The sequence below is a fragment of the Bombina bombina genome, chromosome 3 (assembly GCF_027579735.1).
Source record: "Bombina bombina isolate aBomBom1 chromosome 3, aBomBom1.pri, whole genome shotgun sequence".
NCBI lineage: Eukaryota > Metazoa > Chordata > Amphibia > Anura > Bombinatoridae > Bombina > Bombina bombina.
The window spans coordinates 1,279,459,008-1,279,479,997 of record NC_069501.1 but is presented as its reverse complement, the minus strand read 5'-3'; the positions used below and the strand labels follow the sequence as shown (position 1 = coordinate 1,279,479,997).

Sequence of the window (20,990 nt, the reverse complement as noted above, 5' to 3'; positions counted from 1 at the left end):
TTGTAAGTTTAATAAAGATGTTACATATCACAACGGCTAAATCTGTGTCTGTATTGCATGTTTAAACCTTAATACCATAAATATTAACATGTGTTATGTTTACTCCTGGAGTATGCAATCAGTTTGCAAATGATAGAGAAATGCTTAAATAACGCATTACACTTTAACTAAACCCCTTAGATTTTAGTTGACTAAAATCTACTGGGATTTAGTCGACTAAAATACGACTAAAACTAAAATGGCATTTTAGTCAAAAGACTAAAACTAAGACTAAATTGAAATTTGCCGTCAAAATTAACACTGCTTCAGACATACATCACTCTCATCTGACAATGGTGATGACCATATGGCTGCTTTCCACAGGAGAATATATAAATACTGAAAATATTATGAACAATATTATTTCACGTGATCTATGGGGAAGTCATTGAGCCGAGATGTCAAATTAATTACAAATGTTGTTCACCCAACATGTTTGTGTATCTATGTATGTATCTATGTATGTATGTGTGTGTGTGTGTGTATATACATATACAGTATCTCAAAAAAGTGAGTACACCCCTCACATTTTTGTAAATATTTTATTATATCATTTTATGTGACAACACTGAAGAAATTACACTTTGCTACAATGTAAAGTAGTGAGTGCACCGCCTGTATAACAGTGTAAATTTCCTGTCCCCTCAAAATAATTCAACACACAGCCATTAATGTCTAAACCGTTGGCAACAAAAGTGAGTAAACCCCTAAGTGGAAATGTCCAAATTGGGCCCAATTAGTCATTTTCCCTCCCCGGTGTCATGTGACTTGTTAGTGTTACAATGTCTCAGGTGTGAATGGGGAGCAGGTGAGTTAAATTTGGTGTTATCGCTCTCACACTCTCATACTGGTCACTGGAAGTTCAACATGGCACCTCATTGCAAAGAAAGTATCTAAAAAAGAAAATTTATCTAAAAAAGAAAATTTATGCTTACCTGATAAATTTGTTTCTTTTTAGACACAATGAGTCCACTGATTTCATCCTTACTTGTGGGATTACGCCTACTGGTCACCAGGAGGAGGCAAAGAGCACCACAGCAGAACTGTATATATAGCTCCTCCCTTCCCTCCCACTCCAGTCATTCGACCGAAGTTAGGAAGCGAAAGGAAAAGCCAAGGTGCAGAGGTGTCTGAAGTTTCACAAATAATTAATAACCTGTCTCATAGAACAGGGCGGGCCGTGGACTCATCGTGTCTAAAAAGAAACAAATTTATCAGGTAAGCATAAATTTTCTTTTCTTTTTAAAGATACGATGAGTCCACGGATTTCATCCTTACTTGTGGGATACAATACCAAAGCTAGAGTACACGGATGAAAAGGGAGGGACAAGACAGGGAACCTAAACGGAAGGCACCACTGCTTGAACCTTTCTCCCAAAAACAGCCTCAGCCAAAGCAAAGATATCAAATTCATAAAATTTAGAAAAAAGGATTGAAGAGAAGACCAAGTAGCAGCCTTGCAAAACTGCTCAACTGAAGCAGAATATGTGAATGTCCATGAGGAAGCAACAGCCCTGGTGGAATGAACATAACTCTTTCTGGAGACTGCTGTCCAGCAAGCTCATAAGCAAAAAATCGCTTGAAAATAAAACTTTTAAAAACGCGGACTACGACCAAAAAAAAAAAGTAAAAGACGTTCCTTCCGAGAAGAAAAATTAGAACCCAAGGAAGGAACGACAAACTCCTAAGTAATGTTCTTGTCTGAAAACAACCTTAGTAAGAAAACTAAGTTTAGTAGAGAACACCACCTTATCCGAATGAAAAATAAGGTAAGGCGAATTATATTGTAATGCCGAAAGCTCAGACACTCATCGAGCAGAAGAAATGACAACAAGAGAAAACTTTCCAAGATAATAACTTAAGATCTATGGAATGCATAGGCTCAACAGAACCCCTTAAAGAACTTTAAGATCTAAATTCAAACTCCATGGAGGAGCAATTGGTTTAAACACAGGCCTGACTCTAATCAGAGCCTGACAAAAGAATTGAACATCTGGAACATCTACCAGCCGCTTGTGTAACAAAATAGATAAAACAGAGATCTGACCCTTTAGGGAACTCACTGATAAACCCTTCTCCAATCCTTCTCGGAGAAAAGATAAAATTCTAGGAATCCCAACTTTACTCCATGAGCAACCCTCGGATTCACACCAATAAAGATAGTTATGCCCTATCTTATGGAAAAACTTCCTAGTTACAGGCTTACATACCTGAATTAAGGCATCTATGACCGAATCAGAAAAACCTCGCTTGTATAGGATCAAGTGCCCAATCTCCAAGCAATCAGCTTCAGAGAAACTAGATTTGGGTGGAAAAAAGGGACCCTTAATAAGAAGTCCTTCCTTAACGGAAGTGTCCAGGGTGCAGAGATGACATGACCACCAGAACTGCATACCAAATCCTGCGAGACCACGCAGAAGAGAGGAGAATCACTGATGCCTCCTCCTATATGATTTGAACAATCACCCGGGAAGAAGCGCAAACGGGGGAAATAGATATTCTAGGCTGAGGGACCAAAGAACTGTCAAGGTAGCTATCAGCTCGGACTGGGGGCCCTAGACTTGGACCCGTATCCCAGAAGCCTGGCATTCTGACAAGATTCCAAGTGATCCAACTCCAGCCGACCCCATTTGAAAATCAGGTTGGAAAATACTACCGAACGGAGTTCCCACTCTCCCGGATGAAAAGTCTGTCTACTCAGAAAATCCGTTTCCCAAGTGTCCATCCCTGAGATATGGACCGCTGACAGATAACAAAAATGAGCCTCCGCCCACTGGAGAATCTTGGCTAACTCAGCCATCGTCAAGGAGCATCTTGTTCCCCCCTGATGATTGATGTAAAACCGTCGTCATATTGTCCGTCTGAAAACAGAAGAAACAGGACGAAAGCCCACTGAGGCCAAACCAGAAGAGCCTTGAAGCTCGCTCTCCGTTCCAGGGAGTCTAAAAAAAAAAAAAAAGAACAGACTCCGCCTGAGTCCACACCCTGTTAATCATGTTCCCTGGGATAGGTGCATAGTCTTCGTTCCATTGCCTGAGTATGCTTAACTGCATAGGCCTGAAGTGGAACTAACAAACGGAATTGTAAGAGTCACAAGACACTGCTCATTTTATCAACCTTGGAAGCATGAAAGGTAGAGTGGACTTCATCGGAGATTGAACCTGCAACCCTTGGGTTGTTACAGAGTTCAGCCACAGTGCCTTAGCATGCTGAGCTATCTGTCCGGCTATTGTCACCATCAGTCCGATTACTCCTATATACTGAGCCACTGAAGGTCGAGAAGTGGACTGAAGGACTAGAACAGTATAGATAGCACTTAATTTCCTGACCTCAGTCAGAAAAATCTTCATTGTTATTGAAGTAGTCATGATTCCTAAGAAAACTACCCATGTGCCTGGGACTAAGGAACACTTTTCCAAAGACACCTTCCACCCGTGAGATCACGGGAAGTATGTCCGTGTAAATCCTGCTTGTTGCAAGTATGACACTTGGCTTAGGATATCAGCCACATAGGGCGCCATTTCCAGTAAAGGCAAACCCTAGAACTTGAGACGATTCTCGTGAACGGCACATGAAGGCACTTGTCCTTGAATCCACCGTTGTCATAAATTGACCCTCTAGGCTCAAGGGAGGAATAAAACAAATTAAGAGTTTCCATCCTGAAGGACAGTACCCTTCTTAAAAAATTGGCCTGAGGATTCCCCTTTTTTTTTCGAGAACCACAACCCGATCGGTAACCCCAGATCCAGTACCAGTATTAGAACTGGAACAACCACTCCCAGGTCTGAGAGGTCTTCTACGCAGTGTAAAGACGTCTCTCCTTTTGTCTGATCTTCAGACAAGTCTAAAAGCAGAAACTGCCTCTGAGAGGAAAACATTTGAGCTCAAAACCAAACTTGTGCGAAAAAAATGGAGAGTCAGCACTCTACAAGATCCAATTCCGGACCGGGGCATGTGCTCCATGCTGTTTTTTAATCAACAGCAGGCTATGTGTTTTTTTTTTTTTTTTTTTTTATTAATGTTCGTCAAGCCAGGTCCCAACAATGTTTGCTCCTGGCAAGGAATCACAAAAATCTTAGTTTTAGAACATATATCCGTAAAACAAGGCTCTAACCATAAGGTCCCAAGAGCTGGAACAGAGCCACCTATGCTCCCAGTTTGAGAACTGGAAGGTAAGAAATTGAAATAAAGGAATTAGCCAATATGAAAGCCTTTATCCAGTCCTGGATTTTATCCAGAGAAGCTACTGATTAATAGCATCAGACAACGCATCAAAACAATATGCTGTCGCACTAGCGCCAGTAGCAAAGTACACAGATGGTTGCCATTGTAAACCCCGGCGTATGTCCCATTCCATAGGACTATCCTCTAAGGGAATAGAAGTTCTCGTAGTGATAGTTGAAACTACACCTTCTCCCCTAAGGGATGTCGTCCAGCCTCCTTAGCTGAGTCGGCTATGGGAGACAGACTTATAAATATAGGGAATGCCTAAGGTAACATTCCATCTGAAACTGAGATTCTCAGTAACATGGAGAAACCCTTTAGAATAGCAATTCCTCTAGCAACGCAGGGCACTGCATGTGGGCCATAGAATTTCGACGGAAACTATAGGAGAAATTTGTGGCCATTGTTAACAGACTCCCGTAGAGGGAGTAGATTCAAAAAGAGAAAATAAATTTGAATAAATTTTAATACATTTTTCACATAGGAAACGATACTGTGCCTATAAATCTGAAAAGGAACTCTATTCTCGTGTGTGTTTGTTACATCCTCAGTCACATGGGATGAATAAATAAATAAGCAGCTGAAATGCATTCATTATAATGTACTCAGAACAAAAAGGTTATTGTCTCTTTAAATCTTAAAGAACTAATTTTTATGTGTTTTTGTACCATCCTACGTCCCAAAGGACGATTTAACAAATAAACAGCCGCAATTCTTTTAATAAAATTTACACCGAAATGTTTTTACTGTCTCTTTAAATTTAAAAAGAACATTTTATTTCTGTTGTGCAGAACAACCCAATAAAAATATTTATATTGTTGTAAATAGACAACGCTATGTACATCAAAAAAACATAATTTATGCTTACCTGATAAATTTATTTCTCTTGTGGTGTATCCAGTCCACGGATCATCCATTATTTATGGGATATTCTCCTTCCCAACAGGGAGCTGCAAGAGGATCACCCACAGCAGAGCTGTCTATATAGCTCCCCTCCTAACTGCCACTACCAGTCATTCGACCGAAGACAAGCAAGAGAAAGGAGAAACTATAGGGTGCAGTGGTGACTGTAGTTTAAAAATTAAAAAACACCTGCCTTAAAATGACAGGGCGGGCCGTGGACTGGATACACCACAAGAGAAATAAATTTATCAGGTAAGCATAAATTATGTTTTCTCTTGTAAGGTGTATCCAGTCCACGGATCATCCATTACTTGTGGGATACCAATACCAAAGCTATAGGACACGGATGAAGGGAGGGACAAGGCAGGCACTTAAACGGAAGGCACCACTGCCTGCAAGACCTTTCTCCCAAAAATAGCCTCCGAAGAAGCAAAAGTATCAAATTTATAGAATTTTGAAAAAGTATGAAGCAAAGACCAAGTCGCCGCCTTACAAATCTGTTCAACAGAAGCCTCATTTTTAAAAGCCCATGTGGAAGCTACCGCTCTAGTAGAATGAGCTGTAATCCTTTCAGGAGGCTGCTGGCCAGCAGTCTCATAAGCTAAGCGTATTATACTCCTTAGCCAAAAAGAAAGAGATTGCCGAAGCCTTTTGGCCTCTCCTCTGTCCAGAGTAGACAACAAACAATGCAGATGTTTGACGAAAATCTTTAGTAGCTTGTAAATAAAACTTTAAAGCACGAACCACGTCAAGATTGTGTAAAAGACGTTCCTTCTTTGAGGAAGGATTAGGACACAGTGACGGTACAACAATCTCCAGATTGATATTTTTATTAGATACCACCTTAGGTAAAAAAACAGGTTTGGTACGTAACACTACCTTATCTGCGTGAAAAATGAGATAAGGGGAATCACATTGTAAAGCAGATAACTCCGAAACTCTTCGAGCTGAGGAGATAGCTACTAAAAACAGAACCTTCCAGGATAAGAGCTTAATATCTATGGAATGCAAAGGTTCAAACGGAACCCCTTGAAGAACCTTAAGAACTAAATTTAAACTCCAAGGCGGAGCAACAGGTTTAAACACAGGCTTGATTCTGACTAAAGCCTGACAAAACGCCTGCACGTCTGGAACCTCAGCCAGACGTTTGTGCAAAAGAATAGACAGTGCAGAAATCTGTGCTTTTAAGGAACTAGCTGACAAACCCTTCTCCAATCCTTCTTGGAGAAAAGATAATATCCTAGGAATCCTGACCTTACTCCATGAGTAACCCTTGGATTCACACCAATGAAGATATTTACACCATATCTTATGATAGATTTTCCTGGTGACAGGCCTTCGCGTCTGTATTAAGGCATCAATGACCTACTCGGAGAAACCACGCTTTGATAAAATCAAGCGTTCACTCTCCAAGCAGTCAGCCGCAGAGAAATTAGATTTGGATGGTTGAAAGGACCCTGAAGTAGAAGGTCCTGCCTCAGAGGCAGAGTCCATGGTGGAAAGGATGACATGTCCACCAGATCTGCATACCAAGTCCTGCGTGGCCACGCAGGTGCTATCAAAATTACCGATGCTCTCTCCTGTTTGATCTTGGCAATCAGACGAGGGAGCAGAGGAAACGGTGGAAACACATAAGCCAGGTTGAAGGACCAAGGCGCTGCTAGAGCATCTATCAGCGCTGCCTTGGGATCCCTGGACCTGGATCCGTAACAAGGAAGCTTGGCGTTCTGGCGAGACGCCATGAGATCCAGTTCTGGTTTGCCCCAATGTTGAATCAACTGTGCAAACACCTCCGGATGGAGCTCCCACTCCCCCGGATGAAAAGTCTGTTGACTTAGAAAATCTGCCTCCCAGTTCTCTACTCCTGGGATATGGATAGCTGATAGATGGCAAGAGTGAATCTCCGCCCATTGAATTATCTTTGAAACTTCCAACATCGCTAGGGAACTCCTTGTTCCCCCTTGATGGTTGATGTAAGCTACAGTCGTGATGTTGTCCGACTGAAATCTGATGAACCTCACTGCCGCTAGCTGAGGCCAAGCCTGAAGAGCATTGAATATCGCTCTTAGTTCCAGAATGTTTATTGGAAGGAGTGCCTCCTCCTGAGTCCACGACCCCTGAGCCTTCAGGGAGTTCCAGACTGCACCCCAGCCAAGAAGGCTGGCATCTGTTGTTACTATTGTCTAATCTGGCCTGCGGAAGGTCATACCTTTGGACAGATGGACCCGAGATAGCCACCAGAGAAGAGAATCCCTGGTCTCTTGATCCAGATTTAGTAGAGGGGACAAATCTGTGTAATCCCCATTCCACTGACTGAGCATGCAGAGTTGCAGCGGTCTGAGATGTAGGCGGGCAAACGGAACTATGTCCATTGCCGCTACCATTAAGCCGATTACTTCCATACACTGAGCCACCGAAGGGCGAGAAGTATAATAAAGAACACGGCAGGAATTTAGAAGTTTTGACAACCTGTCCTCTGTCAGGTAAATCCTCATTTCTACAGAATCTATCAGAGTTCCCAGGAAGGAAACTCTTGTGAGAGGGGATAGAGAACTCTTCTTTTCGTTCACTTACCACCCATGAGACCTCAGGAATGCCAGAACAATGTTCATATGAGACTTGGCAATTTGGAAATTCGACGCCTGTATCAGAATGTCGTCTAAGTAAGGGGCTACTGCTATGCCCCGCGGCCTTAGGACCGCCAGAAGTGAACCCAGAACCTTCGTAAAGATTCTTGGTGCCGTAGCTAACCCAAAGGGAAGAGCCACAAACTGGTAATGCCTGTCTAGGAAGGCGAACCTGAGAAACCGATGATGATCTTTGTGTATCGGAATGTGAAGATAAGCATCCTTTAAGTCCATGGTAGTCATGTATTGACCCTCCTGGATCATAGGTAGGATGGTTCGAATAGTCTCCATCTTGAAAGATGGGACCCTGAGAAATTTGTTTAGGATCTTGAGATCTAAGATTGGTCTGAAGGTTCCCTCTTTCTTGGGAACCACAAAGAGATTTGAATAGAAGCCTTGCCCCTGTTCCTCCTTTGGAACTGGGTGGATCACTCCCATAACTAGGAGGTCTTGAACACAATGTAAGAATGCCTCTCTCTTTATCTGGTCTGCAGATAATTGTGAGAGGTGAAATCTTCCTTTTGGGGAAGAAGCTTTGAAGTCCAGAAGATATCCCTGGGACACAATTTCCAACGCCCAGGGATCCTGGACATATCTTGCCCAAGCCTGGGCGAAGAGAGAAAGTCTGCCCCCTACTAGATCCGTTACCGGATCGGGGGCTGATCTTTCATGCTGTCTTAGAGGCAGCAGCAGGCTTCTTGGCCTGCTTACCTTTGTTCCAGGCCTGGTTAGGTCTCCAGACCGGCTTGGACTGGACAAAATTTCCCTCTTGTTTAGCATTTGAGGGAGTTGATGCCGCGCTTGTCTTTCGAAAGGCATGAAAATTAGTTTGTTTAGTCCTTAATTTATTAGACCTATCCTGAGGAAGGGCATGACCTTTTTCCTCCAGTAATATCAGAAATGATCTCCTTCAGTCCAGGCCCGAATAGGGTCTGCCCCTTGAAGGGAATGTTGAGAAGCTTAGACTTTGAAGTAACATCAGCTGACCAGGATTTAAGCCATAGCGCCCTACGCGCCTGTATAACCGTTAGTTTGGTTAAATGAACAACGGCGTCAGAAACAAATGAATTGGCTAGCTTAAGCGCTTTAAGCTTGTCAAGTATATCATCCAATGGAGTTTCTACCTGTAAGGCCTCTTCCAGAGACTCAAACCAGAAGGCCGCAGCAGCAGTGACCGGGGCAATGCATGCAAGAGGCTGGAGAATAAAACCTTGTTGAATAAACATTTTCTTAAGGTAACCCTCTAACTTTTTATCCATTGGATCTAGGAAAGCACAACTGTCCTCGACGGGAATAGTTGTACGCTTAGCTAGGGTAGAAACTGCTCCCTCCACCTTAGGGACCGTTTGCCATAAGCGGCATCTATTGGAAACATTTTCTTAAAAATAGGAGGGGGAGAGAACGGTACACCAGGTCTATCCCATTCCTTAGTAATAATTTCTGAAAACCTTTTAGGTATTGGAAAAACATCAGTGTAAACAGGCACAGCATAGTATTTATCCAATCTACACAATTTCTCTGGCACTATAATGGTGTCACAGTCATCCAGAGTAGCTAAAACCTCCCTGAGCAACATGCGGAGGTGTTCAAGCTTAAATTTAAATGTAGACATATCAGAATCAGGTTGAATCATCTTCCCTGAGTCAGAAAAATCACCCACAGAAAGAAGCTCTCCTGCCTCAGCTTCTGCATATTGTGAGGTGATATCAGACATAGCTACTAAAGCATCAGAGAGCTCTGTATTTTTTCTAGTCCCAGAGCTGTCTCGCTTTCCTTGTAACCCTGGTAGTTTGGACAATACCGCTGTAAGGGTATGATCCATAACTGCCACCATGTCTTGTAAAGTAAACGCCATGGGCGCGCTAGATGTACTTGGCGCCACTTGAGCGGGAGTCCCTTGAGCGGGAGTCAAAGGTTCTGACACGTGGGGTGAGTTAGTCGGCATAACTTCCCCCTTGTCAGTTTCCTCTGGTGATAAATCTTTTAAAGACAGAATATGATCTTTATAACTTAAAGTAAAATCAGTACATTTGGTACACATTCTAAGAGGGGGTTCCACAATGGCTTCTAAACATAATGAACAAGGAGTTTCCTCTATGTCAGACATGTTTAAACAGACTAGCAATGAGACCAGCAAGCTTGGAAAACACTTTGATAAATGTAAAAAAGCAAAAAATAAAAACGGTACTGTGCCTTTAAAAGAAACAAATTTTGTCAGAAATTGAAAAACAGTGATAAAAAGCAGTAAATCTTACGAAATTTTTACAGTGTGTATAATAGACTAACAGAGCATTGCACCCACTTGCAAATGGATGATTAACCCCTTAGTTTCAAAACCGGATCAAAAAAACGATATAAACGTTTTTTAACAGTCACAACAAACTGCCACAGCTCTGCTGTGGCCCTACTTGCCCATACAACGACCTTTGAAGGCACAAAAACCCTTTGTAGAGGTCCTAAGTGTTCAGGGAACTCCTTCAGAGAAACTGGATGTCTCAAATTGCAAAATCTAATGCGCATTTAGGCGCGAAAATAGGCAAAATCGAGCCAGCCAGGTGGAAAAAACTGGGCCCCAATAAAGTTTTATCACCAATATGTAGAAAGAAACGTTTAAACACTTCCAGCAAACGTTATCTTATTTTCAGTAATGTGAGAAAGTAATAAGAATATTACCTTTTACAGCAAGCATGATACTAGTCGTTATTAAATCACTGCAATCAGGCTTACCTTAAATAAATCCGGTATTAACAGCATTTTCTAGCATATTCATTTCTCTAGAAAAAACATAATTTATGCTTACCTGATAAATTTATTTCTCTTGTAGTGTATCCAGTCCACGGATCATCCATTACTTGTGGGATATTCTCCTTCCCAACAGGAAGTTGCAAGAGGATCACCCACAGCAGAGCTGCTATATAGCTCCTCCCCTAACTGCCATATCCAGTCATTCGACCGAAACAAGCCGAGAAAGGAGAAACCATAGGGTGCAGTGGTGACTGAAGTTTAATTAAAATTTAGACCTGCCTTAAAAGGACAGGGCGGGCCGTGGACTGGATACACTACAAGAGAAATAAATTTATCAGGTAAGCATAAATTATGTTTTCTCTTGTTAAGTGTATCCAGTCCACGGATCATCCATTACTTGTGGGATACCAATACCAAAGCTAAAGTACACGGATGATGGGAGGGACAAGGCAGGAACTTAAACGGAAGGAACCACTGCCTGTAGAACCTTTCTCCCAAAAACAGCCTCCGAAGAAGCAAAAGTATCAAATTTGTAAAATTTTGAAAAGGTATGAAGCAAAGACCAAGTCGCAGCCTTGCAAATCTGTTCAACAGAGGCCTCATTTTTAAAGGCCCAGGTGGAAGCCACAGCTCTAGTAGAATGAGCTGTAATTCTTTCAGGGGGCTGCTGTCCAGCAGTCTCATATGCTAAACGGATTATACTCCGAAGCCAAAAAGAAAGAGGTTGCCGAGGCCTTTTGACCTCTCCTCTGTCCAGAGTAAATAACAAACAGGTGAGATGTTTGGCGAAAATCTTTAGTAGCCTGCAAGTAAAACTTCAATGCACGGACTACGTCTAGATTATGCAAAAGACGTTCCTTCTTTGAAGAAGGATTAGGGCATAATGATGGAACAACAATCTCTTGATTGAAACCACCTTAGGTAAAAACCCAGGTTTTGTACGCAGAACTACTTTATCTGAAAGAAAGATCAGATAAGGAGAATCACAATGTAAGGCAGATAACTCCGAGACTCTTCGAGCCGAGGAAATAGCCATCAGAAAAAGAACTTTCCATGATAGAAGTTTGATATCAATAGAATGAAGGGGTTCAAACAGAACCCCTTGAAGAACTTTAAGAACCAAGTTTAATCTCCATGGGGGAGCAACAGGTTTAAACACAGGCTTAATTCTAACTAAAGCCTGACAAAATGCCTGAACGTCTGGAACTTCTGCCAGACGCTTGTGTAAAAGAATAGACAGAGCAGAAATCTGTCCCTTTAAAGAACTAGCTGATAGTCCTTTGTCCAAACCCTCTTGGAGGAAGGACAATATCCTAGGAATCCTAACCCTACTCCATGAGTAATTCTTGGATTCACACCAATGAAGATATTTACGCCAAATCTTGTGGTACATTTTGCTGGTGACAGGCTTTCGTGCCTGTATTAAGGTATCAATTACTGACTCGGAGAAGCCACGCTTTGATAGGATCAAGCGTTCAATATCCATGCAGTCAGTCTCAGAGAAAGTAGATTTGGATGATTGAAAGGACCTTGTATTAGAAGGTCTTGTCTCAGAGGCAGAGTCCATGGTGGAAAGGATGACATGTCCACTAGGTCTGCATACCAGGTCCTGCGTGGCCACGCAGGCGCTATCAATATCACCGATGCTCTCTCCTGTTTGATTTTGGCAATCAGACGAGGGAGCAGAGGAAACGGTGGAAACACATAGGCCAGGTTGAAGAACCAAGGCGCTGCTAGAGCATCTATCAGTGCCGCTTCTGGGTCCCTGGACCTGGATCCGTAACAAGGAAGCTTGGCGTTCTGGCGAGACGCCATGAGATCCAGTTCTGGTTTGCCCCAACGGAGAACCAATTGAGCAAACACCTCCGGATGGAGTTCCCACTCCCCCGGATGAAAAGTCTGACGACTTAGAAAATCCGCCTCCCAGTTCTCTACCCCTGGGATATGAATCGCTGATAGGTGGCAAGAGTGAGTCTCTGCCCAGCGAATTATCTTGGAGACTTCTGACATCGCTAGGGAACTCCTGGTCCCCCCTTGATGGATGATGTAAGCCACAGTCGTGATGTTGTCCGACTGAAATCTGATGAACCTCAGTGTTGCTAACTGAGGCCAAGCTAGAAGAGCATTGAATATTGCTCTTAACTCCAGAATATTTATTGGGAGGAGTTTCTCCTCCTGAGTCCATGAACCCTGAGCCTTCAGGGAGTTCCAGACTGCACCCCAACCTAGAAGGCTGGCGTCTGTTGTTACAATGGTCCAATCTGGCCTGCGAAAGGTCATACCTTTGGACAGATGGACCCGAGATAACCACCAGAGAAGAGTATCTCTGGTTTCCTGATCCAGATTTAGTAGAGGGGACAAATCTGTGTAATCCCCATTCCACTGACTGAGCATGCATAATTGCAGCGGTCTGAGATGCAGGCGTGCAAATGGCACTATGTCCATCGCCGCTACCATTAAGCCGATTACTTCCATGCACTGAGCCACCGTGGGGCGCGGAATGGAGTGAAGAACACAGCAAGCATTTAGAAGTTTTGATAACCTGGACTCCGTCAGGTAAATTTTCATTTCTATAGAATCTATCAGAGTCCCTAGGAAGGAAACCCTTGTGAGAGGAGATAGAGAACTCTTTTCTTCGTTCACTTTCCACCCATGCGACCTCAGAAATGCCAGAACTATCTCTGTATGAGACTTGGCAATTAGGATTTATCCAACCTACACAATTTCTCTGGCACTGCAATTGTGTCACAGACATTCAGAGCAGCTAATACCTCCCCAAGTAACACACGGAGGTTCTCAAGCTTAAATTTAAAATTAGAAATCTCTGAATCAGGTCTCCCCGATTCAGAGACGTCACCCACAGACTGAAGCTCTCCGTCCTCAGGTTCTGCATATTGTGACGCAGTATCAGACATGGCTCTTACAGCATCTACGCGCTCTATATCTCGTCTAACCCCAGAGCTATCGCGCTTGCCTCTCAATTCAGGCAATCTGGCTAATACCTGTGACAGGGTAGTATTCATGATTGCAGCCATGTCCTGCAAAGTAATCGCTATGGGCATCCCTGATGTACTTGGCGCCATATTAGTGTGCGTCCCTCGAGCGGGAGGCGAAGGGTCCGACACGTGGGGAGAGTTAGTCGGCATAACTTCCCCCTCGACAGACCCCTCTGGTGACAATTCTTTTATAGATAAAGACTGATTTTTACTGTTTAAGGTGAAATCAATACATTTAGTACACATTCTCCTATGGGGCTCCACCATGGCTTTTAAACATAATGAACAAGTAGTTTCCTCTGTGTCGGACATGTTTGTACAGACTAGCAATGAGACTAGCAAGCTTGGAAAACACTTTAAACAAAGTTAACAAGCAATATAAAAAATGTTACTGTGCCTTTAAGAGAAACAAATTTTGGCAAAATTTGAAATAACAGTGAAAAAAGGCAGTTACACTAACAAAGTTTTTACAGTGTATGTAACAAGTTAGCAGAGCATTGCACCCACTTGCAAATGGATGATTAACCCCTTAATACAAAAAACAGATTAACAAAATGAAAAATATGTTTTTTAAACAGTCATAACAACTGCCACAGCTCCTACTTTTGAAGCCTTTTGAGCCCTTCAGAGATGTCCTATAGCATGCAGGGGACTGCTGAGGGAAGCTGAATGTCACAGTTTGTAATTTTAACTGCACCAACTGTAACTTTTATACTATAACAGTGGAAAGCCTCTGTTTCTAGGCAAAAATAAAGTCAGCCATGTGGAAAAAACTAGGCCCCAATAAGTTTTATCACCAAAGCATATATAAAAACGATTAAACATGCCAGCAAACGTTTTATATTACACTTTTATAAGAGTATGTATCTCTGTTAATAAGCCTGATACCAGTCGCTATTAAATCACTGCATTTAGGCTTAACTTACATTAATCCGGTATCAGCAGCATTTTTCTAGCAAGTTCCATCCCTAGAAATATGTTTACTGAACATACCTTATTGCAGGAAAACCTGCACGCCATTCCCTCTCTGAAGTTACCTCACTCCTCAGAATATGTGAGAACGGCAATGGATCTTAGTTACTTCTGCTAAAATCATAGAAATCACAGGCAGATTCTTCTTCTAATGCTGCCTTTGATAAAACAGTACACTCCGGTACCATTTAAAAATAACAAACTTTTGATTGAAGTTAAGAAACTAACTATAATACACCACTCTCCTCTTACTACGTCCATCTTTGTTGAGACTTGCAAGAGAATGACTGGATATGGCAGTTAGGGGAGGAGCTATATAGCAGCTCTGCTGTGGGTGATCCTCTTGCAACTTCCTGTTGGGAAGGAGAATATCCCACAAGTAATGGATGATCCGTGGACTGGATACACTTAACAAGAGAAATTTAAACTGCACATACCTCATAGCAGGAGACCCTGCACGCCATTCCCCCAGCTGAAGTTACCTCATCTCTTCAGTTATGTGTGAGAACAGCAATGGATCTTAGTTACAACCTGCTAAGATCATCAAAAACCACAGGCAGACTTTTCTTCAACTTTCTGCCTGAGGCTAAAACAGTACAACTCCGGTACCATTTGAAAATAACAAACTTTTGATTGAAGATAAACTACATAATTTCACCACATCTCTCTAGCTACTTCCTATCTTGTCGAGAGCTGCAAGAGAATGACTGGTAGTGGCAGTTAGGGGAGGAGCTATATAGACAGCTCTGCTGTGGGTGATCCTCTTGCAGCTTCCTGTTGGGAAGGAGAATATCCCACAAGTAATGGATGATCCGTGGACTGGATACACCTTACAAGAGAAAGCAATGTCCTTGCAAAGAACCGCAGAGAACTGCCAGTGGTTCATACAATTATTCTGGACACTATAGTAGAAAATTGAGGCATGTATTGACCGGTGTCACCAGACTCTCAACAGCAATAGTTTTAGAAAGAGTATATATAAGAACAATTTTACACATAAAAAACAGTACTGTTTCTTTAAATGTTAAAATAACATTATCTTTAGTGTGCTTTTGCAGTATCCTATCACAAAGGATAAACTAACCCAAGCAACTGAAATCTATATAATAAAGGCAACAGATAAAAAACTTTACTGTCTTTTAAAGTTTTAAAAAACCACATTGTGTTTATTGTGTGCTTTGCAAACGGACACTTAATTAGTAAGCAAACAGGTCTAAACCTCAGCTATTGTGCTGAAGGTGCCCAAGTGCCCAAGTTAACAGTATAACCATCAAAGACCTTTTAACACATCTGATCCGTGATGTTTTTAGGTCTAGCACTGAGCACTACATAGCTGTGTTAAACGCTCTACCCTCCGGTATCATAATGGAGGTAGGGAGCGCAGCTAACAAATGCTCATATAGCTCCGCCCCTCGTGGGCGTGACAGTACTCCATCTCCCAGTACTCTGACTGAACTGAGTCCAGAGATGGAGACGAGGGCTCAAAAAATTGGCGGGAATATAACTCCGCCCATCGTGGGCGTCACCGTACTCAATCTCCTGGTCGCCATTAAGATCTTATAGGTCTGACAACGGGGGATATAACAACTAAGTGCCATGATAAAAGTTTGGCTGAGTATGTTACCACATGTCAGGCAGCTCTTCCAAAAACTTATTGTCACTTTCACAGAAAAAAAAAGTTAGCCGTCTCCCGGTCGGCATATGTTATGTTAAAACCGCCGGTAGTAAAATCACACTGATTTCCAGCCCCAGTGTCTGTATACCATAGTTCTCTCTCAAGAAGAGATCCCATCACAATAAAGAGCCCAATCTTTATCTTAGCCCTTGACATGTGATTGTATGTAAAGTTAACCGTCTCCCGGTCTGCATATTTTATGTTAAAACCGCCGGGAGTAAAACAACACTGATTCCATCCAGTCCCCAGTGTCTGTATAACATTGCTCTCCCTCAAGAAGAGATCACAGTCCCATCACAATAAGGAGCCCAATCTTATCTTAGTCCTTGACATGTGATTGTATGTAATGTAGTGCTCACTACTGTAGAGACTGATCTGGTCTAGGCTACACCCTAGCACAAAGTAGCACTCTCTGGCACTACTTTAAAAATAATAAACTCTTGATAGAAGAATCTATAACTAACACCTCACTTTACCCTCTTCCTATCACTAACACAGGCAAAGAGAATGACTGGGGTGGGAGGGACGGGAGGAGCTATATATACAGCTCTGCTGTGGTGCTCTTTGCCTCCTCCTGCTGACCAGGAGGCGTAATCCCACAAGGATGAAATCCGTGGACTCGTGTCTTTAAAAAGAAAAAAGAATTGTTGCTCTACATAAAGATGGCCTAGGCTATAAGAAGATTGCCAAGACCCTGAAACTGAGCTGCAGCATGGTGGGCAAGACCATACAGCGGTTTCACAGCCTGCAAACAGTTTGCTGAAGACAAGCAGACTAAGGACATGGTCTTGTTAGAAATGTGGCCAGTCATACCTCAAGCAGAAAAGTCTGCCAACCGTTTCCTCCAACTGAAGTTACTTCATCTCAACAGTCCTGTGTGGAAACAGCAATCGATTTTAGTAACGTTTGCTAAAATCATCTTCCTCTTACAAACAGAAATCTTCTTCTTTTTTCTGTTTCAGAGTAAATAGTACATACCAGCACTATTTTAAAATAACAAACACTTGATTGAAGAATAAAAACTACATTTAAACACCAAAAAACTCTTAACCATCTCCGTGGAGATGTTGCCGGTGCAACGGCAAAGAGAATGACTGGGGTAGGCGGAGCCTAGGAGGGATCATGTGACCAGCTTTGCTGGGCTCTTTGCCATTTCCTGTTGGGGAAGAGAATATCCCACACGTAAGGATGACGCCGTGGACCGGACACACCTATGTTGGAGAAAGATATAATAAAATATTTACAAAAATGTAAGGGGTGTACTCACTTTTGTGAGATACTGTATATACACACACATATATATATATATATATACACACACATACACATATGATTGTTATATGTTACATCTAACCAACCCCTAACCCTACTCATATACTGATTGTTATATGTTACATCTAACCAACTCCTAACCCTACTCATCTACTGATTGCTATATGTTACATCTAACCAACCCCTAACCCTAGTCATCTGCTGATTGTTATATGTTACATCTAAACAACCCCTAACCCTACTCATATACTGATTGTTATATGTTACATCTAAACAACCCCTAACCCTACTCATATACTGATTGTTATATGTTACATCTAACCAACCCCTAACCCTAGTTATCTACTGATTGTTTTATGTTACATCTAACCAACCCCTAACCCTACTCATATACTGATTGTTATATGTTACATCTAACCAACCCCTAACCCTAGTTATCTACTGATTGTTTTATGTTACATCTAACCAACCCCTAACCCTACTCATATACTGATTGTTATATGTTACATCTAACCAACCCCTAACCCTACTCATATACTGATTGTTATATGTTACATCTAAGCAACCCCTAACCCTACTCATCTACTGATTGTTATATGTTACATCTAACCAACCCATAACCTTAGTCATCTACTGATTGCTATAAGTTACATCTAACTAACCCCTAACCCTAGTCATCTACTGATTGTTATAGGTTACATCTAGCCAACCCCTAACCTTAGTTATCTGCTGATTGTTATATGTTACATCTAACTAACCCCTAACCCTACTCATATACTGATTGTTATAGGTTACATCTAGCCAACCCCTAACCTTAGTTATCTGCTGATTGTTATATGTTACATCTAACCAACCCCTAACCCTACTCATCTACTGATTGCTATAGGTTACATCTAACCAACCCATAACCTTAGTCATCTGCTGATTGTTATATGTTACATCTAACTAACCCATTATCCTGCTCATCTACTGATTGTTATAGGTTACATCTAACCAACCCATAACCTTAGTCATCTACTGATTGTTATAGGTTACATCTAACCAACCCATTATCCTGCTCATTTACTGATGGTTATATGTTACATCAGTTGAATTCTAAATAACAATTTCACCCCTGCCATTAAAAAATGTTACCATGGGTGTCCATCCTCAGTCCCAAAGGCAGCCATTCAGTCTTTAATTTGCTTTCATTAACCAGAGAGTATAGATTGTATACATATAAATACATTGTGTGTGTATATATCCTATATTATAAAAGACAAGAGTTTGTCTGAAGCCGTCATGCGCAGTTCAGACAAACTCTTGCAGCTGATCGCACGCGCAGGGGGTGAAACAACGCAGCGCGAGGACCCGGCAGCAGAGATGATCGCACGCGCAGGGGGTGTAACAACGAGAGAGAGAGAGAGAGGAGAGAGAGAGAGGAGAGAGAGAGGAGAGAGAGAGAGGAGAGAGAGAGCGCGAGAGAGAGAGCGAGAGAGAGAGAGAGAATATATATCACACAACACGGCCGTGTCAACGGGCTTTAGGACTAGTATATATATATATATATATATATATATATATATGTAAGTGTGAGTGTGTATAAAACAAAATAAATTGTGAGGGGGGGTGGACATCTTGGTGAGTTTCCATTTTAACAAGCCTTAAACTTTCCGTTTATTAACGCCCTTGTTTGTAGTTTTGTGATATAATTGTTCTATCTAGGAAGGAGGTGGTTCAGCTGGAGTGGCATAGAAAGTTGATTAGTCCAGCGCAACACCTTTTGTGTTTTCTGCACAGTCTATTGGAGCCCATGTCCTAACCTGCTGCCTAGAGCTCACCAGTGACTGGCATTGCCTAGAGCTGACATTATGTCACCTGGCCTGGAACTGACCCTTGGCTGTAGCTAGGTTTGTGAACCTGTGCTGCCTGCTCTTACCTGCTACCTGGACTGTTACTGCCTTTCCTGATCTGCTGTCTGGATCTTAACTGTGAATGAGAACTACCTGTCCTTACATACTTCCTGGAGTGGACTTTGTGAATATGTGTTGCCTGACCTGACTTCTGCCTGATTATTACATTGTGAACTTTTGATATTTCTCCTGACCTGCTGCTTGGAGCTTACTTGTAAACTGGCATTGTCTACTTTGACCTACTGCCTATACTGACCTTATGATCACTCTGTGTACTACCTGGCCAGACCTACTGCCAGGAACTAAACTTCTGAATGTGTATCATCAGGCTTGACCTATTGTCAATACCAGACCTTGTGAACATGTCCTACATTACGGTAAAAGTAAAAACGAACAACAACAAAATAATGAGGGGTTATAGCGGACTACACCAACCTAAAACTTATATGGTTAGAACTAACCATGGGAACAGAAATGACACAGCAGGTAAAAAAAAAACAGGCTGCTTATCTCTGCTAGCGGCCACAAATGAGGGAGAAGTATGCTGGGATTCTTTACACACCGTTCCTCCTTTCCCATTTTATGATAAGATTCCCAGAGTCAATTTTCTACAAATTAATAAAAGCTATGACCTAAATTACAAGTTTTGCGGTATGTTGCTGTAAGGCTTTACCGCTGAAAAATTGGCCATTGCGCGTGGAATTGCAGGTCTCCCGTATTACAAGTCCCGGCGGTATAGTAACAATATAGCAACAATCCATTCCGCACTCAAAAAAATTACGTTTGAGTGCGGGATTTCCATATCGCTGTATTACAGGTTGTGTGGTTCGGCTAAAAACATGAATTATGCTTACCTGATAATTTTCTTTTCTTCTGACGGGAAGAGTCCACAGCTGCATGCATTACTTTTGGGAATACAGAACCTGGCAACCAGGAGGAGGCAAAGACACCCCAGACAAAGGCTTAAATACCTCCCCCACTTCCCTCATCCCCCAGTCATTCTGCCAAGGGAACAAGGAAACAGTAGGAGAAATATCAGGGTTAAAAAAGGTGCCAAAAGAACAAAAAATTACTGCCGCCTCTCAAACAAAACATGGGCGGGAGCTGTGGTCTCTTCCCGTCAGAAGAAAAGAAAATTATCAGGTAAGCATAATTTATGTTTTTCTTCTTAAACGGGAAGAGTGCACAGCTGCATTAATTACTTTTACAAAAACAATACCCAAGCTAGAGGACACTGAATGCAAACAATGGGTTGGTACAAAAGGCGCCCCCCTTCGAAAGGCACCACAGCCTGAATTACCCAACACCCTACAAAAATATAGACGACACGGGTAAAAACCCGAAGCCTAGGTAACTGCACAATAGTTACACCAGCACCCCTCAGTCCCAGAGTCCGTCGAGCACAAACAGCCTCCGAGGAGGCAGCCATGTGGCTCCCAAGCAGAGTACCCGGCCAAAGACAAGGACTGCTACCTGCCCCCAAAAGGGAGAACAGATTCCCAGAAGAACCCAAAGGAACATTCCACACGGCTCAACTAACATAGAACAACCGACGGTTGTCTTGCGATAGTAGCACCCAGGGAGACAAACTCCCTAGAAACACAAGGACCTGATTAAAAAGAATCCATACTCAGGGAAACACGTC

General features: G+C 42.3%; 1 protein-coding gene across 1 annotated transcript in view; it reads right to left on the bottom strand.

The window, feature by feature from the left end:
* Window positions 1-20,990, bottom strand: part of FHIP1B (FHF complex subunit HOOK interacting protein 1B) — a gene marked incomplete in the record, with an annotated part of 380,930 nt that overhangs the window by 4,287 nt on the left and 355,653 nt on the right.